The sequence below is a fragment of the Pongo pygmaeus genome, chromosome 4, assembly GCF_028885625.2.
Source record: "Pongo pygmaeus isolate AG05252 chromosome 4, NHGRI_mPonPyg2-v2.0_pri, whole genome shotgun sequence".
Lineage (NCBI taxonomy): Eukaryota > Metazoa > Chordata > Mammalia > Primates > Hominidae > Pongo > Pongo pygmaeus.
The window spans coordinates 179,189,978-179,206,018 of NC_072377.2; positions in this window are offsets into that span (position 1 = coordinate 179,189,978).

Below are 16,041 nucleotides of genomic sequence, written 5' to 3' on the forward strand. Positions count from 1 at the left end.
GATGGTACCATTGGAGGGAGTGGCTTTGCGGCTCTCTTGGTGGGACATGAGCTCCCTGGGGGCAGTGACGTGTGTGATTTGTCTCTGCACCCCTAGCCCCAGCACTGGGCTTGGCCCAGAGCAGACGTTTATAAAATTAAAAGCCAAATTGTCAGCGAGGGAAGTATTTTGTAATCTGAGGATTATCAGACTAGTGCTAGCTATTCTTACTCTTTATTCAAATAGCAATACAATTGTCTGAGACCAGTTTGGAAAATGGGTGGCCTGAAGATTTTGTTGGCCTGCCTGAAACTCAGATAATTTCATGTAAAATTGCTTATTTCTGGTTTCTCTAGAATACTTGAAAGCCCTAGCAACACTAGAATCACTTATGCATGTGGCAGGCACAGCAACCAGCTGGAGCCAAGGAGATGCTCTCCATGAGACAAGGTGCAGGCCCAGCAGTTTACCACAGGCCCCACCATGCCCTGTCATCTTGCACCCAGCAAGCGTCACTGTTCACTTTTCCCAGTAGGCACCTGTAGTAAATGGAGTTTGCAACAATTGCTTTAGGGCTTAAATTGCAAGAACAATAATAGATGCTTTTTGAAATAGGCATTGTAAATGGGCATAGCTGGCAAAATACAGCAGCTCCTTGGGAGGTCAAAGCCATATCCACTGGCAACCTTTTGATCAGGAAAAAACCCTAGTGCAAATTGGTGACGACTTCCAACCAGATAAGCATCAACTCCTGTGGCCTGGACCATCTACGACCTTGAGCTCCCGGGAACAGCACTCTGTGGGCTGTCAGAGCAAATGTGAACACCGTACAAACACAGAGGAGAGGCCTGGGGTGTCAGGGGAAGTCGCCTCGGTCATCTTTTCAGTTCTGTTTATCGTCCAAGTGATTTTGTGCAGAGCCTTGCAAAGAAGATTTAAAAGAACTCGATGAAAATGTTCTTGCACCATAAAACACCTTTCCTGTCGGGGTGGCAAAAGGAATGAGGCCATAAAAATGCTGTTCCAGCCAGGTCTGCAGGTAAATTTCAGTCCCTGAATAAACATTCTCTCTTTCATCAGGGACAATGGTGAGAAAAATACAAAACGAAACAAAACAAAACAAAAAAAACCTCTTTAAAGAGCTGTGAATGTACTAGGTGCTCATCTCTTCCTTACAACCCTGCGGTTGTGGGGGATCTGATTCCCATTTTGCAGATGAATAAACTGAGGCTCAGGGAGGGGAAGTCTCTTGTTCAAGATCACACAGCTGGGACATAGCAAAACCAGGATGGAACTTCACCAGTTACTGGGAGGGATGGAGGCTTTGACTTGCCCACTGGTCCCCAGGGAAGGGTACCCCAGGTTCCTTCCCCATCCTGTGCTCTGGGAGTCTGGGGCTGATGTGTGATGAATGTGAAAACACATTCGCTTTGTTGGCCTCCCAGAATTCTCCCCACAGCCCTGACCCTCCTTCCTGAGTTCCAGCTGCTCACCAAGGGATCAGTGGACAAGCAAGCCCCACCTGACGCCTTCCTCCCCAGGCTCAAAGCACTGCCAGGAGGGCGCCCTCGCTGCTGCCTGATTCTGCCTCAGCCTGACTTCCCAGTGTCTGAAAAATGGGCCCACTCTTTGTCCTGTAAATAACTCCAAACTTTGAGTACTTCCTGATTCCACTCTCCAATTCTATTAGTTTTCAGGTTATACTGATGTATGTACGTGTGTGTGTGTATTTTACACTTTTTTCCCCCTTTATCTCTCCACTTGCATCCTCTTTGCCCTGCCTTATCTGGTTCTCATGATTTCTCTCCTGGGCCCAGGCATAAGCTTCCACACTGGTCTTCCTGCCTTGCTCCACCCAGCCATCCTCCACCCAGCAAGCTCCCCAAAGTCAGAAGTTACAGACAGATGCTTCGGGGAGGCACTCAAGGCATTGCTGCCTGTCTTCCCATTCTCCTCTTCCACCTCATCCCTACATCATCTGATCTGGACAATGTGCTGTTTTCTAAATTCATCCTCAGGGTTTCCACTACTGTGCTGGCTAGTGTTGTTCCCTCTGCTTAGCACGCCCTTCCTAACCCATCTTGGCTTGTTAGGAATACGTTTGTCTTTTCTGCCCGTCCTCAAAAGTCCCTTCTTTTACAGGATCTGCCTCTTTAATCAGTGGAGGAAAATGCATGTGTTTTGAGCCTCAGCTTTGCAACCCAGCTCTGGAAATCACTTCTCGGAGCAGCAGTACCTCCATCAGTTATGCCAGGATAATAAACTCTAGCTCCTAGGGTTTTGGAGCGGGGAAATTAGAGATGATCTTGGTGAAGGCTTGAGAAACCATAACACTTCAGTAAATAGTAGTTTCTTTCTCTTTAGTGTTCTTAACCTCTGAACACATCACAAGCTGCTCAATAGCTAAGCCAAAGTGAGGAGTGGGTCTATTAATCAGAACTTTTTGGGTGGCAAGTGACAGCAATCCAACACAAACTGACTTAGAAATATGGAGATGTATTGACTCATGTCAATGAAAAGTCCAGGGGTAGGGCTAACTTCAGGCTCAGCTGGATCCAGGAGCACAAATGACATCACTGGATTGTTTTCTTTCTCCTACTTATCCTTTTTCTCTATCTCTCCCTATTGTTTTCTTCTGTTTTGGCTTTTTGGTTTCCCATTTAGACTCTTCCCTTATGGGGACTCTGCACAGTCCCCACTCACATCCTGATAGCTTAGCAACCCTGATGGAAAAAGAGAGCCGGCTTTCCCAAAGTTCCAGCACACAGGCTCCCAGCTGGCTGACTGCACTGGCTGGTTGCATGCATGTCGGTGACCCAAACCTGTCAATGTCCACTTTTGAATCAGAGGGCTGTGGGCAGTCCCACCAGAACCACATGGACTGTGGATGGGGAAGGGCTGGTTCCTGAGGAAACTCGGGGTGCTTTAACTGGAAGAGTAGGGAATGAATGTTGAGCAGACAGAAAAACATCCACACAGCGGATGGAGGCAGAACGAATGTGCAGTTAGTTATGCTTGCAGACAATTGTACGAGAGTGTCCTGGTATGTTCTTCTGCCCACTGGCTCTGCAAGGGCAGGGCCTATCTTCCAAACTCACATATCACATGATCCTCTGGACACACCTGTGGGATAGAAGGTCTCCTCTCCTCTTCCAGTCTCTAGTGACAGCCTCACAGCTGCCCATTGCCCCTCCTATTTCTCCCTAGCCACCCCCTTCCGCTTGCCAGTGCCTGTCTAAGTAGCAGGGTGATTCCAGTGCTGCTGGCCACCCACTCACAGCACTATCTTGAACAAATTACTGGGCCTCTCTAAAATGCCGCTTGTTTTGTCTACACATTGAGTGCTCCAATAAGAAAATAGCCAGTTACCCAACACTGCGGAAATGATAAGAGTGGTTAACATTTATGAAGGGCTCACTTACTGCCAGGGCTGAGCCTTTATTAAGTGCTTTTTGTGCATAATCTCATTGAATCCTCTCAATGACCCTACTGGGAAGGTACCATCATATCCATCCCTGTTTAATAGATGAGAAAGCTGAGCTCAAAGAGGTCAAGCACCTTGATCCAGGCCATACAACTAGTAGATGCTACAGCTAGAATTTGAGCACAACCTGTCTGTCTCTAGAATCTGCCCTCTGAATCACGCCAGCCATTCATTCAATAAACATGCATTAAACCACTACTATGTAGGGGGTGGGCCTTTAGATGCTAGGGGTAGAGCAGTGAAAAAAACTATGAACACAAATCCATGTCTACACGGAATTGACATTCTAGTGAGGGGAGAGGGCATTAATGAACTTAAAAATTTACATGTATATAATGTAGGTATATGCGTCTCTATAGAGCTAAGAAGAAAAAGCAGGAAAGGGAGTGACAGGGAGTTCTTATCTGTACTTGTGTGTGAAGGGTTGATCATTTGCAAATATGGTGGTCTGGGAAGCTTTCATCTAGAAGGGGACACTGAGTCAGCACCTGGAGAAGGAGGACGAGTGGGGGGAGGAAGAGGAGGACGGGAAGGGGGAGGAAGAGGAGGAGGGGGACGGGGAGGAAGAGGGAGGAGGATGAGGAGGGGGAGGAGGAGGAAGCATGGGCATTTCTTGGGGAGAGGAAACAGCATGCTAAGAAAACAATAAAGGTAATGAGGTTTGTCAGATATGATTGGAATCTTCCCTATGGCCCACCTGGCCATCCCGGAGCCCCCAGTGCTGCACTAGTCCCCTGCCCTCAAGAGCAATGTCCTTTCCAGATTCAGTGGTCGCTGGCTCAGAACTAGCAGGTATGTGGGCCTCTGGTAGGGTCCAGGTTCATTCAGGAGCAGGTGTGATTCAGTGAGCAACTGGAGAAAGGAAAGAGAGTTGGCATGGGTGGGTAAAGGAAGCAGGGTGGGCCATGCAGGAGGTGGGGTACTGGGATACCATGTTAGGTCACCCGGCTTTGCCATCACCAAACTCCCCAGGTACCTTCACAGGCAGCTTGTGCAAGCACTACACTTGGGGCATGGGTTATCTTAACCCCCACCTCAGGTTTAGAGAGGATGCTCACACCTGATATTCCCCCTTTCTCTCAAACCAGGGAGAGACCAGGTCTTGGCCAGGACTGCCAAGCAAGACACACTTAAGATGTTAATGAAGAGTGGGGTATGAAGGTGCCTCCCAGCTACTCAGAGGCCAAGATGGGAGGATCACTTGAGGCCAAGAGTTTGAGACCAGCCTGGCTAACATAGGGAGACCTCACCTCTGGAAAAACAAATCATACCTGATAAACCTACAGTATGCCTGTAGTCGCAGCTACTCTGGAGGGAGGCTGAGAGAGGAGGCTCCAATGAAACTAGGAGTTCAAGGCTGCAGTGAGCTATGATTGCACCACTGGGTGCACCCAGCCTGGCTAACAGAGCAAGACTCTCTCTCTCTGTCTCTAAAATGTTAATGAAGACACAGTTTGTCCTGATGGAGCTGATCTTCGTGTCTTATCCTCTCTTCCCCTGCTTCTTCCTTTGCCCAGGTTCTTCCTTTGTCAAGTCGGAGGCAGCTGGGATGGGCACCCTCTCATCTGAGTACTCGGTTTGCATCCCAGAAGGAAACTCATTGGCATGGCCAGAGTGATGAATGTAGCCCCCCCAGATCCCACAACATACAGAACCCAATTACAGGACAGCCGTGCTTTGTCTCCAAGGTGGAAATGAGGGAAAGGAGAATTCTTGAGTCTGAAAGAAACCTGAGGCTCTAACAGAATTACAGTTTTCCTCAGTTGTGGCTGGGTGTTTCTGGAATGACGCCCGGCATGGCTTAATTATGGTCTGTGGATGCCAATGCCACTCAGCTGTGGGCTGGGGTGGGCTGGGGTGGGCTGGGGCAGCTAACCCACTCACAGAGGAGCTGACGGTTCCAGGAACGAGGAGGCTAGCTCACCTTCTCCACCAGGGATTCTGAGCAGTTTGCTGATTCAGAAACCCAGCCTCTCTTGTTGAAAGTTCCTGAATGAGAACTTACTGCCTGAAGAGGAAAGTGCAAACAAAGCCCTTCATGGGAGGCTCCAGATCCCCTTTCCACCCCTCTCTATCCCCTCGCCCCTGATACTGTGCTGCAGCATTGGGTTGCCTAGTCTCATGATGCCATGTCTTGTATGTTATTTCTATGACCTAGAGGTCTGCCCAAGAACTCCTGTTCATCTATTAAGATCCGTTTCAAAATGTCCCTTCCTGGGTGAGGGATAAAAGACTACAAATTGGGTTCCGTGTATACTTCTTGGGTGATGGGTGCATCAAAATCTCACAAATTACCACAAAAGAACTAACTCATGTCACCAAATACCACCTGGTAGCCCCAAAACCCATAGAAATAAAAAATTAAAAAGGCATAGTCTAGTCCCCTCCTCTCAAAATGTCCCTTCCTCTTTGAGACCCTCTCTAGCCTCTGAATGGTGAGCTGCCATGCTGTGTTTTCCCACGGCATGATATAGTACCGACCCCGCACACCCTGTATTCACCAGGGATCTTTCAGTTGCAAGTGTCAGAAACCCGACCCTTACAGCAGGATGATGTAGTTAAGAACAAATAATATCTACTCGAAAATTGCTAAGAGTGTAGATCTTAAATGTTCTCACCACAAATAAGCAAGTATATGTGGCAATAGATATGTTAATTAGCTTGATTTAATCATTTCACAATGTATACTACACATATATCATGCGTATAATATACATAATATATGTATACAGCCATATGATCTATGTATACATATATCAAAACATCATGTTGTTTGATGTAAATATATGCAATTTTATTTGTCATTAAAAAATGTCAATAATAAAAAACCCAACTCTGGCAGGTCTTAACCAAAAAGAAACTCTAAGGCTCACAAAACTCAAGTGTCTAAGGCTCATAAAACTCAGACACATCTTGATCCAGGTACTAATAAAAGATCAATGAGAAACTGCCTTATCTTTGTGTTGGGCTCATTTTAATATAGCCGCTGGTAACTTTGAACTTACATTCCACCAGATAAGTAACACCATGGAAAAAGAAAGCATTTCCCCTGAAAAGTTCCTGAAAAAAATGTCAGGACTGATGCTTGCTGGACTGGCTTGGGCAGGTGCCTGAGTTGACCCCAGCACTGTGACGTGAAGGGGCCAGGTAAGGGCTGTGTTTTCCCGCAGGTGCATGTGCACAGCCCCTTTAATCACGGGGACTGAGCATGGGATGGGTGAGGAAGGATTCCCTGGAGGAAAATCAAGGGCTGTGACCAAAGAAAGGAGAATTGGATGCTGGACAGAAAACAGTAACAACCAGCTGGGTGTGGTGGCGCACGCCTTTAATCCCAGCACTTTGGGAGGCCGAGGCAGGTGGATCACCTGAGGTCAGGAGTTCAAGATCAGCCTGGCCAACATGGCAAAACCCCGTCTCTACTAAAAATACAAAAAATTAGCCAGGCATGGTGGCAGGCGCCTGTAATCCCAGCTACCCGGGAGGCTGAAGCAGGAGAATTGCTTGAACCCTGGAGGTGGAGGTTGCAGTGAGCTGAGATCGCGCCACTGCACTCCAGCCTGGGCAACAGAGTGAGATTCCATCTCAAAAAAAGAAAAGAAAAAAGAAAAGAAAAGAAAACGATAACAACCACAACAACTAGGTATTCACTGGAATCTGTTCTTCTCATCAAGATGTGAACTTAGGGCGGGGTCTGAGTCTACGCACCCAGCAGGTATTCACTGGAATCTGTTTTTCTCATCAAGATGTGAACTTAGGGCGGGGTCTGAGTCTACGCACCCAGCATGGGATTTGACATCACTGAACGTGAAATAGCTGAGAAAATAATCAACAATAAACTTTTTGCAGGAAAAAAGGGCAGATATCAATGTTCTTAAAGAGGGGGACACGGCATACAGTATCTCCAAACAGATTTCCCTAGGAGCCTGGGTTCACCATGCCTGGGCTGTGTGCCTCTAGGCAAGTCACACAGTCTCTGTAGCCTCTGTTCCCTCCTTGGTGAAAATGATGATGACACCAGCTATCATGCAGGGTTACTGTAAAAAAAAGTAATAATAAGATAATGTATATTCAAATGATAAATTCTTTTTTTTTTTTTTCTAGATGGAGTTTTGCTGTCACACAGGCTGGAGTGCAATGACACAATCTCGGCTCACTGCAACCTCAACCTCCCAGGTTCAAGTGATTCTCCTGCCTCAGCCTCCCAAGCAGCTAGGATTACAGGCACACACCACCACACCTGGCTAATTTTATGTATTTTTTTAGTTGAGACGGGGTTTCACCATGTTGTCCAGGCTGGTCTCAAACTCCTGACCTCAGGTGATCCTCTCGCCTCAGCCTCCCAAAGTGCTAGGATTACAGGCGTGAGCCACCATACCCGGCCTCAAATGATAAATTCTGAGGTGATATTCTAATTTTCATTCCCCTCCAGATTGTCTGGGTGCTATCACCAGTTGTGCAACATTCTTGAAGAGAGAAATGAATGAGGCCTGGTAGATAAAAGTGTTCAAACATTGATAAATTTTGGTTTGTATAAAAAGGTGGCAAAGCATTGGAGGGATCCTTTTCATTCACCCATTCACACGTTCACTTGGGAATTTCTTCATCCAAATATGAGTTGGGCATCTTCCCCGTGTTCAGACAGCGTTGTAGGTATTGGGGATGCAGCAGTGGGGAAAATCGCATGGTACTGCCCTCACGAAGCTGATCACCCAGCCAGGAGACAAGCAAGTAAATAACGGAAGAGAGTCAGTTCAGAGGACGAGCAGCACCACGTGAGGAAAGGAGAAATGAGCTGTAGCCCGGGACAGATGGGCCAGGTGTGTGTGGGGGTGGTGGGCGGGGGCCACTTTGGCTGGACGGTCAAAGAAAGCCTCTGCAGAGGGGACACTCGAGATGAGGATCAAGACAGAGCCAGCTGAGGAGGGTTTGGGAGCATGGCCTCACATGGTGGGTACAGCAGGGTTTGAGCCGTGGCAGCTCAGGTTTGGGGTGTTCAAGGAACAGAGAGAAGGCCAGGGTGTGGGGTGTGTGGGGGGTTGGAGTGCACAACGAGTGAGAGAGAGGAGATAGGGGAATCAGGTGCATCCAGGGGGTGGGCAGGAGCTGGGGCTTATCAGAGCAGACACACCATACATGAAGGAAGCTTGGCCAACTAGGAGGGTCTTTCAAACCCCACCCTCTTGCCACTGTCCTGGACTCGGGGCCCAGCTAAGAAGGGCCCAAACAGTGAGAATGGGTCGAGGGAGGCACACAGCCACTGTCCACACCCTGGCCTCCTAGGGGTGATCCTTTCTTGTTTAGGTGACAAGGATGTCTGAGGGTTACTGTGGTTTTTGAGAGACCTACGATCAGAGAGCCAGACCTGCTCCCTCCAGCGGACACATGCCTGGAAGGTTAGAAGGTTAGTTTGCTGGTGAGCAGGTGAGATCAAGCTGGGGTTGTGTGTATTTCCAGAGAGAACCACTCGGAGTTTGGAGTTTTAAAGCCACGATGTGAGGGCTGGCAGAGAGCCTGCAGGAGGCTCTGCTGAGACGACACTGTGGCTGGGACACAATCCAGGATCATCCTTGAAGAAAGAGGCTGCCCCGAGGACCCCCGGCTCCTCCTGCTCCCTCTGGTTTCCTGGTTAAATTTGCAGCTGCCCCGCACTTGAGCCAAGCCCATGTACTTTAAAGGAAGCAGGAAGAGCCCCCAGCTCTGCAGGGTTCCTGCCACGGAGGAGCTCCTGCTGGTGGATGGCCTTTCAGTGCCAAGGGTGAGAAGACAGCTTCCTGTGGTGCCCAGAAGGAAATGTCATGAGTGGTTTCCACAGTGGAAGCCGTGGAAAGCCAAATCCAGGCAAATAAATCCCGCTTGGGCATTAATAGCATGGGGACAACGGACGCCCCTTTTGTACCTGGGACAGCAATCACTGTAAGGGAACACTGCGGTTGTCAGGCCTGCCTGGGCTCTAGATGGGCATGCTGCTGATTGGTTCCCCACCTCCCCCGCCACACACACAGAACCAAAGCTGCTTTTTAAATCAGGAGCTTTCTATGAAGCAGGAGGCTTTTTGTTCTGCTGAGACTATGATGGGTTTGAAGTTTGGGGAACAGGACTGTGGGTAAATTACTCTAACAGAGGGAGGGAGAAATGTTAGAAATCCCTGAGAATTCAGGCAGGGAGGGGATAATAAACAGGTAGTGGGAAATGGGAGGAGAGAAAGGAGACATGAAAACAGCAAGAGGTTGCTTGGGGGTGTGATGTGACTCCTCTTTATCCCTCACAAGTGGTCAGTAAAAGCCACCAAATGCATAAAATAGGAACGGACTTTCCAGCTGGGACTGGTGAATCCCAGTGGGATTGCACGAGGCTGTTTTCCTCACATTGCGGGAGATTGGAGGAGGCAGTTGCTGGTGTTGGCTTGGAGGTTCCAGGATGGCAGGGGGTCTGTGCAGCTTAAACGCTACTGGGAGCTGCAGTGTTCTAGCTGGTGCGTTGCGGGATGCGATAGGCGGGGCTCTAGTCCTGGAAGGAAGGGAGCATGCAGGTGGGAGGAACGCAGCACTCTCTGTGGGGTGGGGCACTTTCAGGTCTGGGGACATGCAGCAGCATGTGGGCATGTCATGGGGGAAGATGGAGCCCAGGAACGGCAAGAGGCCAGACAAGGGAGGCTCCTAGGGAATTTGCAGAAATCTCGGGGAAGACTTTGGACTTGGATTCAAGTCAGTTTTAGCCAGAATTTGAGCCTCACGAAGGCCACCATGACATTATAACCAAGATGTGGCTTTGCACAAATCACTTTTCCTCTCTCTAAGCCTCAGTTTTTCCATCTCTAAAGCGAGGGTGATAGTCCTTACCCAACAGGATTGTTGTGAGGCTGCAATGGGGACATGAATGCCAGTCTTGGCCCAGTGCCTGGCGACTAGTAAACAGTCACTTCCCATCCCCAGACTTGGCTTTCCAGGCTGGGCGTATATCCATTGTTGCCTCTACTTATCCTAAACAAGAGAAAGGCCTGTCACAGCGTGGGCTTCCTGAGGGCTCCAGCTTCAGCTGCTCGATGGGTAGAAAGATCTGATCTCCTGTGCTAACTGAGGTTGTGGTTGCTGTGAAATGCCTTCAAGAGGAGCTTGCTGCTGCCTTTGGTTGCTGCACTACGGGACCTTCGTGGGTACTGTGCGTCAGGCCTAGACACCTTTCCAAGGTGGTCTGAGAAACACTCAACTTTCCAGTTGCCAATAACACGTCACCTCCTCTGAGAAGCCCTCCTTGGCCACACCCTCTTTCCTCACAGAACTGATTGGATGCATCTCCTCTGCCCTCTGTCTGACCCTGCATTAGTGACCTTCAGATTTTGCTGTAATTATCTGCTAAGTTGGAAACTTAGAACAATCCTCATCCCTCTGACCTCCCCTCTCCCTTCTCCCCCTCCCCCATTTTTTTAGAAAGACAAACTTCAACAGTTACAGCAGACATACCGCAGATGTCTGTGTCCAAACCCCACAATCTGTCTCTTGCTTCTCCTCCATTCCTTCACTGACTCACTGTCTTTCTCCTGAAAAGTAGCACCAGTGAGATTTCCTGGAAAATACGGCCACGAAAACTGACCTTGAAGCCTTGTAACAAATCCCAAACTCAGCAAGTCCTTGGCAACAGGCCTGTACTCATTTGAAAAAACCAGTGGACATCCTTAAAGACACTTTCATCACACCAAGAAGACTTAAGGTGCCATTTACAGATGAGGGCAGCTGTGCCTGGGACCTGGCCACACTCTGTGCCATAGTCCCTGAGACATGTCCAGGGCTCTGTCCCTACATCTGAATGAATCAACGTAAGCAAGACCTGCTAGCTCTACAGCAAATCATACCTATTCTCACAGACCTTTGAGGAGGGACGTCCTCACCCTCACTCTACTATGGACTAGGGTGGTCCTGCCTCATTCCAGGCCCAGGGTCCTCCCAGTCCCTCTAGAGCCATCCTGATCCTCCCTCACCCTGAGATCTCACACTCTAAAGCCTAAAGACAGTGGAGCAGCCTCAATACCCTCCAGTTTACTCCCGTGAGGCACTGGGCACACCATGGTCAATTATGCAAATGAACTTCCCCAAGGGGTAGATTTTAGGCCTTACTGTGTGCCAGGCAATTATGTTAATGACCACCATTTATTGAGAGTTGATTACACTTTCCGAAAAAATTACTTTATTTTTTATATGAAAAACAGGCAATGAAGGATCTCTCCAAGGTCCTCCATCCAGAAATGTTACAGACAGAGACTCGAGCCCAATCGACTGCGCTCCAGAATGCGGGAACTAACAATTGTGCTATGACACCGTCTCGACTTTGGTTCTTTTAATATTCATAAGAGTTGTAGGAGGTGAGACGTGGTCAGAGAGGTTCATAGCTTCCAAGAGGGGTCAGAGCTAGGAAGTGGCAGAACGAGGTGTTGAGCCCAGGGCTGGCTGAGTCCAGGTCCACAGCTCCTTCCTGGCCCATGTGCCTTGGTCCCAGCCTCTGTCATCTGCCTGCTAGTGGTGATGGGCTTACCCATGAATGCATTTGCTCTTCCGTCTGTGAACAGCACAAACAGTTAATTTCCCCCAGACTGATCACTTTTGTCTAACATCTGGTGCTTGGCGAGCAACACATGTGTCTCCTTCAAGGGCAACCTACTCTGGTAAAGGTTATCAGCTCTTCCTCAAAGCTGGTTGAAGGATCTTCATATGAGAGAGGGGAGCTGGGACTTGGCTAGAAAGGAACTTGGGCAAGAGGAAACCCCAAATCTCCAACTTCCATCCAGGACTCTTTGCTTGAACCATCAAATGTCTTTGTTTGCCTACTAGTTCATTGGCCACCAAATCAGACAAACCCTGAGTCTAGAGCAGAGCACAGTGCACTGTAGTTGTAGAATATTTATCAAATGAAAGAATGAAGCCAGCATCCATCCGCCAAATATTTGAGGCACACCTATTCTGCATTTGATCTTGTGCAAGGCATGGAGAGGAATACCGCGTGGTCTCTGCCCTCCAGAAACACTCAGGAGCTCACATTCCAGGAAAGGAAGGTAAGTAGACACTTGTCGCCCAGTGCAATAAATTAGTAGGCGTGAGAGAAGTCAGTGCGGGTCACAGTGAGTTAACAAATGGTCCAGAGTACAGGCTACATGCCTGGCCTGCTGAATGGAAGAGAGATTAATTAATTACTCAGACTCTGCCAGCCAAGTTGTATGGAACTCTGCTTGATCTCTGACCCTCTCGCTTTAAATACTGCCCTTAAGTCATATATTCTGAGAAAGAAAGAGCCGTCTCTCCAACTTCAGACAAGGAAATAGAACAGAGCCCCAAGATCTGTCTTGGTTCTTTCCTTGCTAACAGGCCCTCTGAGTAAATCCGAGTAAAAAATTAATCAGACCTCACTAATAGGGGCTGTGTTTTTGGCTGGGTAATAGAGTGCGCTGAGTGCTGCGGCAGTCGCCGCGCCCCCTCCGCAGCTGCATCCCCAGTAGGTCTGTAATGGAGCTTGAAGGGGAAAGTCTCAGACATCTGCCGTCAGGCTGCGAATTTGTTTTCTTTGGTAACCTTGGCTCCAGACTGATAGGTTGATTTGGCAGTTTCTGCCTCTGGGGGACAGAGGCTGCTCTCAGGAAGCTGGTGGGGGGCTCTAGGATGTGGGACTGAGACACGGCTGAGCTGTTAGGGACCAAGACACACCCAGCCTAGCACACGGCGTGCCTGGCTCCTCCAAACTCATCACAGCCCCCTTGTTGCCATGCAACGGAGGCTTCTTCCACTCCAGGCCACTGTGCACCCACAACCCGTCTTGAGGGCTGGCAGACCTGGGTTCAGAGCCTGTCTCTACCACTCCACCGGTCAGGTGATCTTGACCAGTCCCTTCCCCTCTAAGTTGAGGTGAAATCATTTACAGAATAGGCGTGACAATAACATATTTTTTATAAAGCAAAATATCAGAAGCTATCCAAATTTGATTTAAGAATTTCATACTCCAAAGCCACAAAGATATACACGTGCACACACACACATACAAACACACACGCACACGCACACACACACGCACACACACACACACACAGGACCACGCAAAGATATTCACTGACTGTTTGTCTTATAATGGCAAGGAATGGAAAAAAATGTAATGTTCCCCAATAGATGGTGATTAAAAATCTTGGGGTGTCCATGTTATGGATTATTTTGCTGCTGTTGAAAAGTACAAGGTAGTTCTATGTGTTCTGACAAGGAAATATTTCTACAGTGTATCATGAACTTGGGAAAAGCACGTCTCAGATCGATATCTGTAATTTGACTTTCTTATGAAAACAAAACAAAAGCCCCCAAACCCAACATATCAGAAAACCAGATATAAAATGACCAGTGAAGGGGAGACTTCGGGCTGGTTCTGCTCAGTCCCACCTACCTGTTGATGGAGGGCCTTTTGGTCTCTCCCACAGCCTCCCTGCAGTCTTTCAGTTCCTGCAAGAAGTGGGAGAGGTGCTCATGAGGGTCCAAGGAGGTTGAGGGGGTGGTGGTCTGCCCAGGTAAGTCAGATGGGAGCTGAGCAGTGCTGGGGCTGGTGCGATGTTGATGGATGCCATATGAGCCGGCAGGGATGGGTGCTCCTGTTTCACCCACAGCAAGCACAGCTGACCCCCCCGACTCCTTGGCGCTGCTGATAAACAGCACCCCCTATTATAGAAACTGGACTGTCCAGGGGGCCACACCAGGTCCAGGTGAAGGCACTGCTCATGCGGGTGGAAGAGGGTGGCCTCCAAGGCCAGTGCCCCTGGGTCTGGCTTCTTGTCCTGGGCTCTCTTTGAGCCTCCGCTTTGCTATCCTTCTTGTCACCTCTTTTGTCCTTTCTCCTTTCCCTCCTTCCCTGTATCCTCCTTGATACAGCAACTTCAGGAAGGGGAAAATTGGCTGTGACAATGCATCTTTATTTTTTTATACTTTTGCAATTGGATCTAGGATTTAGAAATTTGAAAGCTAAGATCTGAATACATTTATTCCCTGTTCTTTTGTGAGGATCTACCCTGCAGTTAAGGGATGTTTCAAATTAAATCATGTGAAAGGAGGATGGCCACTCAATAACATAAAGGGAAGGGGGATACATTCTGATTAGAAAACCAGAATGTTATAACTACTGCTACTGCTGCTTATTGAGATTTACCGTACACAGAGTAATGTTCACACCTCTTTTGCCCCTTCTTGGTGACCCCAACAAAGCGATTCCCTCGCCTGCTTCCTGCACCCTTCATCTCGTAGACACTTGAGTTTCATAATCCATTCATGGTCATTATCACACATTGTCAGCTCTCAGCGTTCAAACAAAACCCTCAGCTCTGCTCTCTCTAATTGAGATAAATTGCTGGATATTTGGACGCTATCTGAAGATGTGGCTCCTCACTGCCTGCTCAGGAGAAGGAGGGGCAGGGTGAACCCTAGAGCCTACAGCTGTGGTTTCTTCCTCCCTAGCTCCTGGGTCCCTTCATGTCATCCTCCTGGTATCCTGTTCCCGCACCCACACTCTGCATCTCCCTCCTCCACACCCCTCACCTGGCAATTCTTCCCAGAGCAGCTGGAGACTTCTTTTCCAGACAGACACCAGATCATGTGACTTCCATGAAAACCCTTCCATCTCCCTAGCAGCTTAGGATAAAGGTCAGAATCCTCAGCTGTCTTCTCTCACCCGCGACCCGTGCCACCAACACCCCCTGCCCCATAACCCCCTACCAAACGGCTTCCTCTCTGTCTGCAATGGCCAGGCTGTCTCCCGTTCAGGGTTTCTTGGTAAGGGATCCAAGGGACATCATCCCACTTTGGGACCCAATGCTCCCACTCTCCAGCCAAGTGCCACCTTGCAGTGACACTTTCTGCAGTTGCCAGGCTATCCCTAACGCAGTTGAAGCCCTGAGACCTCAAGGGGTGGAGGCAGCTGGAATTGGTAGCACAGCAGTTTGGATGCAGGCACCTGAGCTAGCTTTTGAGTGTGTGTTGTTGTGCTCCAGCAACCATCTAACCTCTCTAAATAAGAGAAAATATTCTCTGGGTGGCCCCCAAGAAGGAGGCCTGATGGCACCTCTCACTCATATCCCAAGGAAGCTGGACACACACCTTCTGCTGGTTGTGCCTCCAAATCAGCAAGGAAGGGCCCGATCCCCTAAGGTGCTAAGGCTGCTGTGGAGACCACGCACTGTCTGCAGAGTGAGAGATGCACCTCTTTGGCTGGGGAGCCTCTTGTTTTTTCCCCAGAATATGTGGCAAGCTGGGAGGCTGCACGGAAGCTTGTTTATGCTTCCTCCATACTCCATCTGTCTGTGGAGAAAGGCCACACAGTCCATCTTGGAAACCAGAATATTTGTCCTGGAGCAGACAGGACTCTCGTGCCTGCCAAAGTCCCCTTGACCTTGAAAATTTCTCCCCACCAGAGCCCTTGCCCCGGCTTCGTGGACTTTTCTTTCACTGTGCTTATCATGGATTGCAGCCATGCACGTGTCTGTGTGATGATTCGATACCCGTCTGTCTCTCTCACGAGGCCATAGCATCGTAAGAGCGCTTGATACACTTGTCTTTAGCTCGGAGCCT